A 15,087-nucleotide genomic window follows, 5' to 3' on the forward strand; every position below is an offset into this window, starting at 1 on the left:
TCTTTAAGGATTTGAGAACACTTGATGTATGTATTGTGTGGGATACCTGTGGTGACAATGGGGTATTCTATGATCCACTTGATGTATGTTTTGGTGATCAACTTGCGGGTTTCGTGACCTTGGGAATCTATGCATAGGGGTTGGCACACGTTTTCGTCTTGAATCTCCGGTAGAAGCTTTGGGGCACTCTTTGAGGTCCTATGTGTTGGTTGAACAGATGAATCCAAGATTGTGTGATGCATATCGTATAATCATACCCACGGATACTTGAGGTGACATTGGAGTATCTAGGTGACATTAGGGTTTTGGTTGATTTGTGTCTTAAGGTGTTATTCTAGTACAAACTCTAGGGCTGTTTGTGACACTTATAGGAATAGCCCAACGAATTGATTGGAAAGAATAACTTTGAGGTGGTTTCGTACCCTACCATAATCTCTTCGTTTGTTCTCCGCTATTAGTGACTTTGGAGTGACTCTTTGTTGCATGTTGAGGGATAGTTATATGATCCAATTATGTTATTATTGTTGAGAGAACTTGCACTAGTGAAAGTATGAACCCTAGGCCTTGTTTCAACGCATTGCAATACCGTTTGTGCTCACTTTTATCATTAGTTACCTTTCCGTTTTTATATTTTCAGATTACAAAATCCTTTATCTACCATCCATATACCACTTGTATCACCATCTCTTCGTCGAACTAGTGCACCTATACAATTTACCATTGTATTGGGTGTGTTGGGGACACAAGAGACTCTTTGTTATTTGGTTGCAGGGTTGCTTGAGAGAGACCATCTTCATCCTACGCCTCCTATGGATTGATAAACCTTAGGTCATCCACTTGAGGGAAATTTGCTACTGTCCTACAAACCTCTGCACTTGGAGGCCCAACAACGTCTACAAGAAGAAGGTTGTGTAGTAGACATCATACCACATGCCAATTTGAACTTCTACTTTTCCGCATGTGCCTTATAGATCTCTTTTGCAGGAAATCTGCTCAAAGAAGAATTCTGGTTTGAAAAGGACAACAGGATATCGGAAGTATGCTTCCCGCTGCTTTGCTCTTGTTAGTACCTATTGTCTTGTATCACTGTACTTGCATTCATACCTGGTTCATTATGTGACAATAATATGCATGATAGCTTGCTTTTCAATTGTTCGCTCCAAATTATCTGATCTGTATGAATGGTTACATTAGTGTAGAATATATCCAATGCCAATGAAAAAGTTTAGCTCTGCATTGTTCTTGTAAGTACCCGTTGTCCTTTATCAGTGTACTTATATTGACAGCTAGTTGTTCATGTACCATCACTCTACAGCTTATTTTCCTTTGCCTTCCATTTCCTACACATCAGATCTATATTTACTCTTACCATAAGGTTGGATAACACTGATGGTACTGAAGAAGTTTAGCTCTGCATTGCTCTTGGTTGTACCTTTTGCATGTATCATTGTACTTACATTCATAACTACTTGGTTATGTAGCATCACTCTTCATCTTATATTAAATACTCCATTTTTTATTATATTATCACATCTATATTTACTTTAACAAAATGTTGAATAAAGACAATGCTTATGAAGAAGATTCTGTGGTAAACTTCTTGAATTGCCCCCCATCAGCATGGACAAGGGCTTTATAGAGCCGCTCTTCACCACTGATGTAAGTTTGTCCTTCTCAAGCCTTCAAACTTTGTTGTGTATATTTGGTTAGGCATGACTGCAGCAGCTTTTTATTTTGGTGTTTGCACCAAATTGCATGTTTAAAGTTTATTATGTAGTTCATAAACAAAACTTTTTCCTTCTCAATTTAAGTTTTCAGTTGTACAAGCAAGTTCCTTCTTCATACCATGTAAATTAAACTATACAGAGCAAGTGGATCTTCTTTTGCACGACATGTATGCTTCTGTTCTTGATCCGTAATCCAGTGGTGTGGTGAACCTACCCACTACAACACAATGTCATATTCTGCAATGTCTTAACTATGAACAATGTCATATCATTCTACTATTATTTAAACTGTCTCTTTATTTGCTAATCTGAAATGGGATAAATTGACAGCACACTAACCATTGATACTTATGAGTTGATCTGTAATCCAGTGGTGTCGTGAAGCTGCCAACTCCTTCATAATGTCATTTCCTGCCATGTCTTAACTTGAACAATACCATATTGTGTTAATGCTATTTTAAACCGTGTCACTTTATTCGTTAATAAGAAATGTGATGAATTGTCAGCACTAATACTTATATGTGCAAAACCTGTCATCTGTCTGCTTGTTTCTCTTTTAGAGGGAGGAGGATATAGCGTCAAACAAGCGCAGTCTCATCAGCTTGCTCAGCTGCTTGCGTTGCAGCTCCCGAGCAGGGCTAACCTTTCTTGAACTCTATTGAAGTGCTGTCAGTTTTGTATATTATTTTGTCAGCGTGTTTATTTGCACTGGTGGCGATCTTTGATGCCCAGTGTATGTAACTTGTTGTTTGCTTGTGCTTTATTATCATAGTGGCGAACTTTGATGCCCAGTGGATGTAATATGCTGTAATTTCTTTATTGTATAGTCTAGGTTTTTTCTTATTCATGATGCTGCAGTTATTTTATTGTATATATATATATATATCCTGTCTTCGCTCCATGAAAAGTAAACCGGCCAAACCGTAAAATTATGGTATATAATCGGGCCGTCATGCAAATCACTATGTATGGGCCGCCTCATGGGCCCAATCATCTTGGTCCGTTAACATGCCTAAATGTAAACTAGCCCACTAGTAGTTTCGGGCCTTTAATAGGCCGAGTAAACTGCTGGCCCTATTTCCGCAAGAAAGTTCAATGGGCTTTTAGTAGGGTGAAAGGTAGGGTGGGCCTGAAACGTGCCGAATAGCTGATGGGCTGACAGCAGGCTGAAATAGACCAGGCCAAAATTGTCTTGGTCCTTGTTTGGCCCAATCAGATTATCGGCTGTGAGCAGGCCGGATGCAAAGCGGGCCATAGTTAGGCCCAACTATATGACGGGCTTTTAACATGCCAAAATAAATGTAGGGTCAAAATGTTAAACGGGCCTTTAATAGGCCAAAACTAATATGAGGCCGTATTACTAAATGGGCCTTTAGCAAACAGAAATCCTAACCGGGCCTCAAGTGGGCCCAAAAGCATAGCGTCCGGTTGACGAGACGAATTTGATATGGGCCATATTTTATCCCAAAGGCTCTTAAAGGGCCGGATCTGATATGGGCCGTAATATGGTCCAGAACGTGGTAGGCTATTAACGGGCCGGGTCTCATATGGGCCCTTATAAGGCCCATAACATGTAAGGCTATTAATGGACCGGATTGAATATGGGCCGACATTTGGCCCAAAACATGGCAGCCTGTTAACAGGCCGACACACTAGTGTCTTCAAAATCTTGCGGGCCTTTAGTTGGGCCGTCCCATTATAGTCTGCAAAATCTTGTGGGCCTTTACCTGGGCCAGCCCATTATGGTCTGCAAAATCTTGTGGGCCTTTAGTTGGGCCGGCCCATTTAATCTTTATGGGCCACTTTTGGGCCGGTCCACTTGTCAACATATCATAGGCGCATCTCGCCCATTGGATGAGTGACATCTGTGCCAACGCAGAGCTGACACATGATTCCTTCAGCCAATGAGAATTTTACACATGGAAAATCGCCATTGGTCGTGGCTGTTAGCGGCTTATCGGATCCAAAACCGGACCCGATAGCTTAACGACGACCCGTTACGGTGGATGCCACATGTCGGTTACCCTTGACGTAAGCACTTTCATGACGCACCATTTATCGTCATGGAAGTGGACACTTACGTGATGATAATTTTGGTAATGTCATGGAACACTTCTACAACAACACATGTATGACTATCTTGATTTTGTCATAAAATTGTCATGGATGTACATGCATGACAGAAAACGTGACCTACTCTGACAAACACGTATCATCACGGGAGTGTATTTTTTGTAGTGATATGATGTGACATATCATATATGTTCACATACATATTTTCATCAAACATAAACAAATCACTTATTAAGTTTTCTGGCACACACATACGAATAAAAAACAACATAGATTATTCAGACATGACTCGTGCAACCACTTTTCTTCTTCCAACAAACCAAGTTGCTTCTCTATGCCTGATTCCAGAACAAAATATAAAGAAATGGGTGAGAAAATATAGTTGGTGAAATCAAATTAGCAAGATAAAAAATAAGAAGGTAGCAGCTCACTTCTCGTTCAGACGACATGTAGCCTTGTTATGACCTGGGAGACTACACAGACTGCACAAAGGACCACTTCTCTTCTCTCTAAAATCTTTTGGCCTACCATTCTTCGTAATGTCAGGGTCCCCCTTTGACCATCCCTTCTTAGGTGCACCCTTCATCGAAACTTTCTCAGGATCACCAATACTAGGTTCAACTTGTTGCGCCTGACTTGCCTCCTTCATAAGCATAGCATACCTTCTACTTCCTATAAGTTCCTCCTTTGAAATCTTTTTCTGCGCTATTATGTTGTCCAGACACTTCATCAACTCATCGAACAAGAAGGTATCATTTTCTGCAACTTGAGCAGCTTCTGCGGTTTTTATGGTTATTTGACTATACCATTCTCTCTGTAATGGCCCTGACCAACCCCATCCAAACATATCACTCTTACGCTGCACAGGCAACCCATCTCTCACATTTTTGGACAACCGATGAAGGACACTACACTTTGGTATTTCAGTTATGCTTAGATGATGGAGAACAAAGAGAATGCGTTTGCATGGCAGCCCTTTTCGAACCATCATAAGACAATTGCATGTTATAGTTTCTTCTGAGTTACCTGGTTCATAAACAACATTGTACCTGAACTTGTGATTATCCTTCCGTGTCACCATAAATGTCTGACACTCAATTCCCACGAGCGTCTCAAATATCTCTAGCTGACCCATCTTGTGCAAATCATCTTGCAGGATGTAGAAATTAGCAGGTGTGAATACTTTGGCAGCATGCTCCTCAAGGGCCTTATATTCAGTAACTGACGGTGGTTCTTTCTGGTGTGCCTCGCAGTCATCGTACGCCTCGTTCTCACGGAGGCAAACTTTACAGTTCTCATAATGCACTACCAAATCAACTATTGTCATACCGTAGTCCAGGTGAAGGTGAAGGCAGGTGTTGAGGCTTTCGCTCCTCTGGTTACTTCACATACCAAGGAAAAAACCATCAGAAAGATATGAAGCTGCCCAAAGACTCCTCTTCCTGTACATCCCGTTAAGCCACTCTTCAGTTCTATCTGTCTTCCATTTATTATGTAAAGCGGTCCATCTCTGCTCAAAGTTGGCTTGAGAGGTGGCATAGTACAAGAGCGATCTGAAGTCATCCAGTGACTTGTAATGTAGGTGCCTCTGCATATTTTTCTCAATATGCCATGAGCAAAGATAATGGAACATATCTAAAAGGATAGTCCGAATAGCCCGAATCATTGCAGTGTCACCGTCTATGATTATTGATTTTGGCTTCACCTTACAGTTTGCCTTCATAAATGTCTGCATCAGCCACACGTATGTCCCTTCGGTCTCATCAGAAACAATGGCACAACCAAACACTGTGGTGCAATGGTGGTTGTTAACTCCAACAAAGGGGATGAAGGGCATACCATATCTGTTCATCTTATAGGTGCTGTCAAACACGACCACATCTCCGTAGTCCTGATAGTCCCTCTGCGATTGTGCATCGCACCAGAACATACTCTTTAGTCGCCCTTCCTTATCAAGCACATACTCAAAAAAAACTCAGGGTCCTTCTCCTTCCTGCTCCTCATAATGCCAACTACCATCTCAGCATCGCCCTTTGCAATGAGCTTCATTTTCTCTCGACAGCACAAATTGTAAATGTCCTGCCTGATAAGCCCACATTTATCGTACGAACTGTACCTGCTGATGAAGTTGTCCATTATTATATGCTTCCTTATCCCGGCCGCTTCCATCGCCAATATCTCTGCCCTCTTGCCATCTCCAATTCGTTCGTGTGACCACAAAAAACAAACCTCGTCGGGCCGAGCCATCGTGTGGTTGTGATCATCCACGAATGACGTGACGAACCAAACACCACATTCTTTGTCCAGCTTCACCACCATATGTGCACCGCAGTCGTAACGAGTCTTCGGTCTAAGCCTACGCTTGTGGCACTCCATGTTTATAAACTTGCTCTTGTTGGGGAATGTTGCATGCAATTTCAAAAAAATTCCTACGATCACGCAAGATCTATCTAGGAGATGCATAGCAACGAGAGGGGGAGAGTGTGTCCATGTACCCTCGTAGACCGAAAGCGGAAGCGTTAGGTTAACACGGTTGATGTAGTCGAACGTCTTGACAATCCAATCGATCTAGTACCAAACATACGACACCTCCGAGTTTAGCACACATTCAGCTCGATGACATCCCTCGAACTCTTGATCCAGCAGAGAGTCGAGGGAGAGTTTCATCAGCACGACAGCATGGTGATGGTGATGTGATTCATGCAGGGCTTCGCCTAAGCACTACGATGCTATGACCGGAGGAGTAAACTGTGGAGGGGGGCACCGCACATGGCTAAGAGAACAACTGTCGTGCTTTGGGGTGCCCCTGCCCCCGTATATAAACGAGGAGGGGAGGAGTGAAGGAAATATGCCCTAGAGGCAATAATAAAGTTGTCATTTATATTTCCTTATATCATGATAAATGTTTATTATACATGCTATAATTGTATTAACCGGAAACTTAGTACATGTGTGAATACATAGACAAAACATCGTGTCCCTAGTATGCCTCTACTAGACTAGCTCGTTAATCAAAGATGGTTAAGTTTCCTAACCATAGACATGTGTTGTTATTTGATGAATGGGATCACATCATTAGAGAATGATGTGATGGACAAGACCCATCCGTTAGCTTAGCATAATGATCGTTTAGTTTTATTGCTACTGCTTTCATCATGACTTATACATGTTTCCTCTGACTATGAGATTATGCAACTCCTGAATACCGGAGGAACGCCTTGTGTGATATCAAACATCACAACGTAACTGGGTGATTATAAAGATGATCTACAGGTGTCTCCGATGGTGTTTGTAGAGTTGGCATAGATCAAGATTAGGATTTGTCACTCCGTGTATCGGAGAGGTATCTCTGGGCCCTCTCAGTAATGCACATCACTATGAGCCTTGCAAGCAATGTGACTAATGAGTTAGTTACGGGATGGTGCATTACGGAACGAGTAAAGAGACTTGCCAATAACGGGATTGAACTAGGTATGAAGATACCGACGATCGAATCTCGGGCAAGTAACATGCCGATGATAAAGGGAATAACGTATGTTGTTATGTGGTTTCACCGATAAAGATCTTCGTAGAATATGTCGGAGCCAATATGAGCATCCAGATTCTGCTATTGGTTATTGACCGGAGATGTGTCTCAGTCTTGTCTACATAGTTCTCGAACCCGCAGGGTCAGCACGCTTAACGTTTGATGACGATTTGTATTATGAGTTATGTGTTTTTGATGACCGAAGTTTGTTGAGAGTCCCGGATGTGATCAGGGACATGACGAGTAGTCTCGAAATGGTCGAGACATAAAGAATGATATATTGGCAATGTTATTCGGACACCGCAAGAGTTCCGAGAGGTACCGGGTAAAATGGAGTGCCGGAGGGGTTACCGGAACCCCCCGGGGAAGTAATGGGCCAACATGGGCCTTAGGGGAGAGAGAGAGAGAGCAGGCCACCATGAGGTGGCGCCCCCATGGGGAGTCCAAATAGGACTAGGGGAGGGGGCGCAGCCCCCCTTTCCCTCTCCCTCTCCCTCTCCCTTCCTTCTTACCCTTCCACCAAGTGGAATCCTACTAGGACTTGGAGTCCTAGTAGGACTCCTCTCTCCTGGCGCGCCCTACAGGGGCCGGCCGGCCTCCCCCTCTCCTCCTTTATATACGGAGGCAGGGGGAACCCTAGAACATAGAAGATCAATTGTCTTAGCCGTGTGCGGTGCCCCCTCTACAGTTTACCACCTCGGTCATATTGTCGTAGTGCTTAGGCGAAGCCCTGCGCGGATCACATCATCAACCCGTCACCACACCATCGTGCTAACGGAACTCTCTGTCGTGCTGACGGAACTCTCTGTCGTCCTAAACTCTCTATCACATATACCTTTGTTCACCTTGCCATCCTTCTTATCCGCCAAATACTTGGGGCAGTTCCGCTTCCAGTGACCAGTCTGCTTGCATTAGAAGCACTCAGTTTCAGGCTTAGGTCCAGGTTTGGGTTTCTTCTCTTGAGTAGCAACTTGCTTGCCGTTCTTTTTAAAGTTCCCCTTCTTTTTCCCTTTGCCCTTTTTCTTGAAACTAGTGGTCTTGTTGACCATCAACACTTGATGCTCCTTCTTGATTTCTACCTCCGTAGCTTTCAGCATTGCGAAGAAGCTCGGGAATAGTCTTATTCATCCCTTGCATATTATAGTTCATCACGAAGCTCTTGTAGCTTGGTGGCAGTGATTGGAGAATTCTGTCGATGACGCAATCATCTGGAAGATTAACTCTCAATTGAATCAAGTGATTATTATACCCAGACATTTTGAGTATATGCTCACTGACAGAACTGTTCTCCTCCATCTTGCAGCTATAGAACTTATTGGAGACTTCACATCTCTCAATCCGGGCATTTGCTTGAAATATTAACTTCAACTCCTGGAACATCTCATATGCTCCATGACGTTCAAAATGTCGTTGAAGTCCCGATTCTAAGCCGTAAAGCATGGCACACTGAACTATCGAGTAGTCATCAGCTTTGCTCTGCCAGACGTTCATAACATCTGGTGTCGCTCCAGCAGCAGGCCTGGCACCCAGCGGTGCTTCCAGGACGTAATTCTTCTGTGCAGCAATGAGGATAATCCTCAAGTTACGGACCCAGTCTGTGTAATTGCTACCATCATCTTTCAACTTTGCTTTCTCAAGGAACGCATTAAAATTCAACGGAACAACAACACGAGCCATCTATCTACAATCAAGCATAAACAAGCAAGATACTATCAGGTACTAAGTTTCATGATAAATTTAGGTTCAATTAATTTACTTAAAGAACTCCCACTTAGATAGACATCCCTCTAATCCTCTAAGTGATTACGTGATCCAAATCAACTAAACCATGTCCGATCATCACGTGAGATGGAGTAGTTTCATTGGTGAACATCACTATGTTGATCATATCTACTATATGATTCACGCTCAACCTTTCGGTCTCCGTGTTCCGAGGCCATATCTGTATATGCTTGGCTCGTCAAGTATAACCTGAGTATTCCGCGTGTGCAACTGTTTTGCACCCGTTGTATTTGAACGTAGAGCCTATCACACCCGATCATCACGTGGTGTCTCAGCACGAAGAACTTTCGCAATGGTGCATACTCAGGGAGAACACTTCTTGATAATTAGTGAGAGATCATCTTATAATGCTACCGTCAATCAAAGCAAGATAAGATGCATAAAAGATAAACATCACATGCAATCAATATAAGTGATATGATATGGCCATCATCATCTTGTGCTTGTGATCTCCATCTTCGAAGCACCGTCGTGATCACCATCGTCACCGGCACGGCACCTTGATCTCCATCGTAGCATCGTTATCGTCTCACCAATCTTATGCTTCCACGACTATCGCTACCGCTTAGTGATGAAGTAAAGCATTACAGCGCGATTGCATTGCATACAATAAAGTGACAACCATATGGCTCCTGTCAATTGCCGATAACTCGGTTACAAAACATGATCATCTCATACAATAAAATTTAGCATCATGTCTTGACCATATCACATCACAACATGCCCTGCAAAAACAAGTTAGACGTCCTCTACTTTGTTGTTGCAAGTTTTACGTGGCTGCTACGGGCTTAAGCAAGAACCAATCTTACCTACGCATCAAAACCACAACGATAGTTTGTCAAGTTGGTGTTGTTTTAACCTTCGCAAGGACCGGGCGTAGCCACCCTCGGTTCAACTAAAGTTGGAGAAACTGTCACCCGCAAGCCACCTATGTGCAAAGCACGTTGGGAGAACCGGTCTCGCGTAAGCGTACGCGTAATGTCGGTCTGGGCCGCTTCGTCCAACAATACTGCCGAACCAAAGTATGACATGCTGGTAAGCAGTATGACTTATATCGCCCACAACTCACTTGTGTTCTACTCGTGCATATAACATCAACATATAAAACCTAGGCTCTAATACCACTGTTAGGGAACGTGGTAATTTCAAAAAAATTCCTACGCACACGCAAGATCATGGTGATGCATAGCAACGAGAGGGGAGAGTGTGATCTACGTACCCTTGTAGATCGACAACGGAAGTGTTTGGTTGATGTAGTCGTACGTCTCCACGGCCCGACCGATCAAGCACCGAAACTACGGCACCTCCGAGTTCTAGCACACGTTCAGCTCGATGACGATCCTCGGGCTCCGATCCAGCAAAGCGCCGGGGAGGAGTTCCGTCAGCACGACGGCATGGTGACGATCTTGATGTTCTACCGTCGCAGGGCTTCGCCTAAGCACCGCTACAATATGACCGAGGTGGAATATGGTGGAAGGGGGCACCGCACACGGCTAAGGAACGGTCACGAAGATCAACTTGTGTGTCTAGGGGTGCCCCCTTGCCCCCGTATATAAAGGAGCAAGGGGAGGAGGCCGGCCGGCCCCTATAGGCACGCCAGGAGGAGTCCTCCTCCTAGTAGGAGTAGGACTCCTACTAGGAGGGGGAAAGAAGTGGGGAGGGAGAGGGAAAGGGGGGCGCCGCCCCCCCTCTCCTAGTCCAATTCGGACCAGGGGGGAGGAGGCGCACGGCCCACCTCTGGCAGCCCCTCTCTCTCCACTCAGGCCCATATGGCCCATTACTTCTCCCGGGGGGGTTCCGGTAACCCTCCGGCTCTCCGGTTTTCTCCGAAATCACCTGGAACATTTCCGGTGTCCGAATATAGCCGTCCAATATATCAATCTTTATGTCTCGACCATTTCAAGACTCCTCGTCATGTCTGTGATCACATCCGGTACTCCGAACTAACTTCGGTACATCAAAACTCATAAACTCATAATATAACTGTCATCGAAACCTTAAGCGAGTGGACCCTACGGGTTCGAGAACAATGTAGACATGACCGAGACACGTCTCCGGTCAATAACCAATAGCGGAACCTGGATGCTCATATTGGCTCCTACATATTCTACGAAGATCTTTATCGGTCAGACCGCATAACAACATACGTTGTTCCCTTTGTCATCGGTATGTTACTTACCCGAGATTCGATCGTCGGTATCTCAATACCTAGTTCAATCTCGTTACTGGCAAGTCTCTTTACTCGTTCCGTAATACATCATCTCGCAACTAACTTATTAGTTGCAATGCTTGCAAGGATTATGTGATGTGCATTACTGAGAGGGCCCAGAGATACCTCTCCGACAATCGGAGTGACAAATCCTAATCTCGAAATACGCCAACCCAACATGTACCTTTGGAGACACCTGTAGAGCACCTTTATAATCAACCATTTATGTTGTGACGTTTGGTAGCACACAAAGTGTTCCTCCGGCAAACGGGAGTTGCATAATCTCATAGTCATAGGAACATGTATAAGTCATGAAGAAAGCAATAGCAACATACTAAACGATCGGGTGCTAAGCTAATGGAATGAGTCATGTCAATCAGATCATTCACCTAATGATGTGATCCCGTTAATCAAATAACAACTCTTTGTTCATGGTTAGGAAACATAACCATCTTTGATTAACGAGCTAGTCAAGTAGAGGCATACTAGTGACACTCTGTTTGTCTATGTATTCATACATGTATTATGTTTCCGGTTAATACAATTCTAGCATGAATAATAAACATTTATCATGATATAAGGAAATAAATAATAACTTTATTATTGCCTCTAGGGCATATTTCCTTCAAGTAATGTCCTAAATTTCAAACGTTCAAGTTCATGCTTGGATCAATTGTTAGATTAGTCCAACAATGTAACAGTCAGGGGCCATCGGGAACTCAGGCCCACCTCTACCAGGATGGAGCCACCTATCCTTTCAGCCCCCACATCAGAATCACTTGCGGGTACTCTACGAGCCGATCCGACTTTAGTCACCACATGTAATCTGTATAATATGTATGTATGTATGTATAAACTCGTGTTCACCTCCCAAGTGATCACGGCACAATAGTATAGCATGGCAGACGGACAAGAATGTAGGGCTACTGATGGAAAACTAGCATCCTATACTAAGCATTTAGGATTGTGGGTAAGGGTAACAACTGTAGCAACAATGACAGGCTATGCAGCAGAATAGGATTAACCGAAAGCAATAACATGCTACACTACTCTAATGCAAGCAGTAGAGAGAAGGAATAGGTGATATCGGGTGATCAAGGGGGGTGGGGCTTGCCTGGAAGCTCGACAGAGAAGGACGGGTCGTCAGCATCATAGTCAAACTGGGGTCGCCGGCAGTCTCAGGGTCTACCGGAAAGAAGTAACGGAGTGGGAATACAATAAATAACAGAGCAATCAAAGCATCACAGAGCGTAACATGGCAATATGCGGTGCTAGAGGTGACCTAAGGCAGTACTAGGTGCTACTGGCGAAGGGGGGGAACATCCGGGAAAGTATTCTCGGTGTTAGGCATTTTCGGGCAGATGAAACGAGGTGGATTGTTGCATGTTCGCTATGATATGGATGTATGGCGAACGAACAGACTGTGTATTCGGATTCGTCTCGTCGTTCTGAGCAACTTTCATCTACAAAGTATCTTCATCCGAGTTACGGGCACGACCCGCATGTCAGTGTCACATGTGTTATTTTAATTTTAATTTCTTTAACTAGGTTTAATTCAACAGGGTGGGGTCCAGCTGTCGTACTCTAATTAGGAGGGGTGGTATTAAAGGGGGATTAGCCCCTTTCCCATTATGCAGCAGCCCGGCCGGCCCGGCGAACAGAGGCCAGCAGCACGAGGCGCCGGCGGCTGTCGGTGTGAGGCCTCGCGTGGGCTCGAGCTAGCGAGCAGGGGGGCGGACGGCCACGGGCATGCGGGAGGAGCGGCGGGGCGCTAGGCAGCGAGGGCGAGCGGAAGCGATGGCCCGCAACGGAGGTAGGCGGCGTGAGGGGCCAGCAGCGGGCGGCGCCGGCGTAGGGCGGCGCGCGCGTGGCAGGTGGGCGGGGCGGCTGGAGGCAAGCGCGCAGCGGCGGCTGCAGCAGTTCGCAGCGGTAGTAGTGCAGAGCGGCTGCAGGGCGCACGAGGGAGGTGTGGGGTGGCCAGGGTGCGACTGGCTGCATCGGACAAGCGCGGTGCGCGGCGGCAGCAACAGGAAGTAGCAGTAGTGGCTCGCAACAGCAGCAGAGCAACAGTAGCAGAGCAAGCGGAGGGAGTACCATCAGTTTGCATGCATGAGTTAATTGGTACATGCACATGTGATATACCTATGAGGTCCTAGGACACTATTCCCTACAGCTGTACACAGCACATAAGGAGACAACATTGACACACAAAAATCTCAGGAACCCATGACATACTGTACCACATGTCCGACTTGGGCGCCTGAATCTCTCTCTCACGTGTCTTTCACCAAGTGACACTTGCTCACAGGAATTTATGATTTACAACTTATTGTTTTTACACTTTGCAGAAATTGTTTGCGTCATTTGTATACACATCTGCATAATGGGGAAAGAGTGATAATACCAAACAAACATTAGAAATGAATGAAAAATGCAGTGGAAACAATAATAATCCAATACATGAAAAGTAAAAAATAAACAAAAAATGATACAACTTTGGATTAATTTTACATGTACTACTACAATAACAAGGACACATGAATATGTCTCACGCATGCGGGGTCAGGTGTGCAGGGCGAGATAAAACTTCAAGGATGTTTCGTGGCCGATTCGTGGTATTTCAACAGCACACGGATACAGAAGATACAACTAAAGAAAAAGTTGATTGTTGATAGGGACGTATCAGGAGTAGCCCCATGGATCATAGCCAGGAGCCCATGTATGCACTACTAGCTACGAACCAACGCACCAGATAACGCGGCCCTTAGTTTTTTCATTTTATAAGGATTATTTTGGTTGTTCTCCATCACAAGTTTAGAGTTTAAGATGCATTAAATAATTGCATGCAAGTATTAAGAGAAAATTGATCAATGCATATACTTTATGCATGCATGCCTTGTAATTAATACAATGATCAACATAAATTTTTAAGGAAAACAAGAGCATTAATTGGATGCTTTTGCAAATTACAAAAAGTATTCCATCACTCATCATCTATCTTGGTTGATGAGATTTTCGAATTGAGCCCTATAAATCGAAAAGGAGAGAGTACTTGAGTGGCCACTAATGCAGTGCCTAGACGCTAGGCGCTACACTGTATAGTGTAGCTCTTAGGCATTGCACACTGACTTAGCAATCTTCAGACAGTCCAATGTGCGGCGTGCGGCTGTCAGTTAGGCGCTGCACAGTGTAGTGTGGCGCTTAGATGTCGGGCCCTACACAAAAAAGTCAACTATGTGAAATTTTTTCATCAACGGTTCAGTTTGTGAATTCTTTTTATCTATAGGTCAAATTTATCGTTTTTGCCGTGAACTTATCACCAACTCAAACCTTTATAAATAGGAAAGATTCCTATCACAAAAAGCTACTATCAAGCACGACATGACATGAAGATGCAACCAACCTCTGCGGGCCAGCGGTGGTGGTGAGTCTGCCATGGAGGGCAGATTCGATCATGGAGTGGCTATCACTGCACAAGGTATGCCACTAGCCACACAAACGACCATTCGCGCCACCCTTGACAATAACGATGTAACTAGCAAGGCTGTACAATGGTGAGTAGAACACTTCCTTCAAATCACATACAACCGTTATTATAAGATGTTCTAAAATTTATTGCCTGACTGCCTTATATGTGTTTCCTCGTGCATATCTGTGCTGGAATTTTCAGGTTGTTGCTCTGTATCATACATGCTTGCGTCGTGCAGGCACAGATGGCGCTGCTGGAATTTTCAGGTTGTTGCTCCGTATCATACATGCTTGCGTCGTGC

The sequence above is a fragment of the Triticum aestivum genome, chromosome 3A, assembly GCF_018294505.1.
Source record: "Triticum aestivum cultivar Chinese Spring chromosome 3A, IWGSC CS RefSeq v2.1, whole genome shotgun sequence".
Classification (NCBI taxonomy): domain Eukaryota; kingdom Viridiplantae; phylum Streptophyta; class Magnoliopsida; order Poales; family Poaceae; genus Triticum; species Triticum aestivum.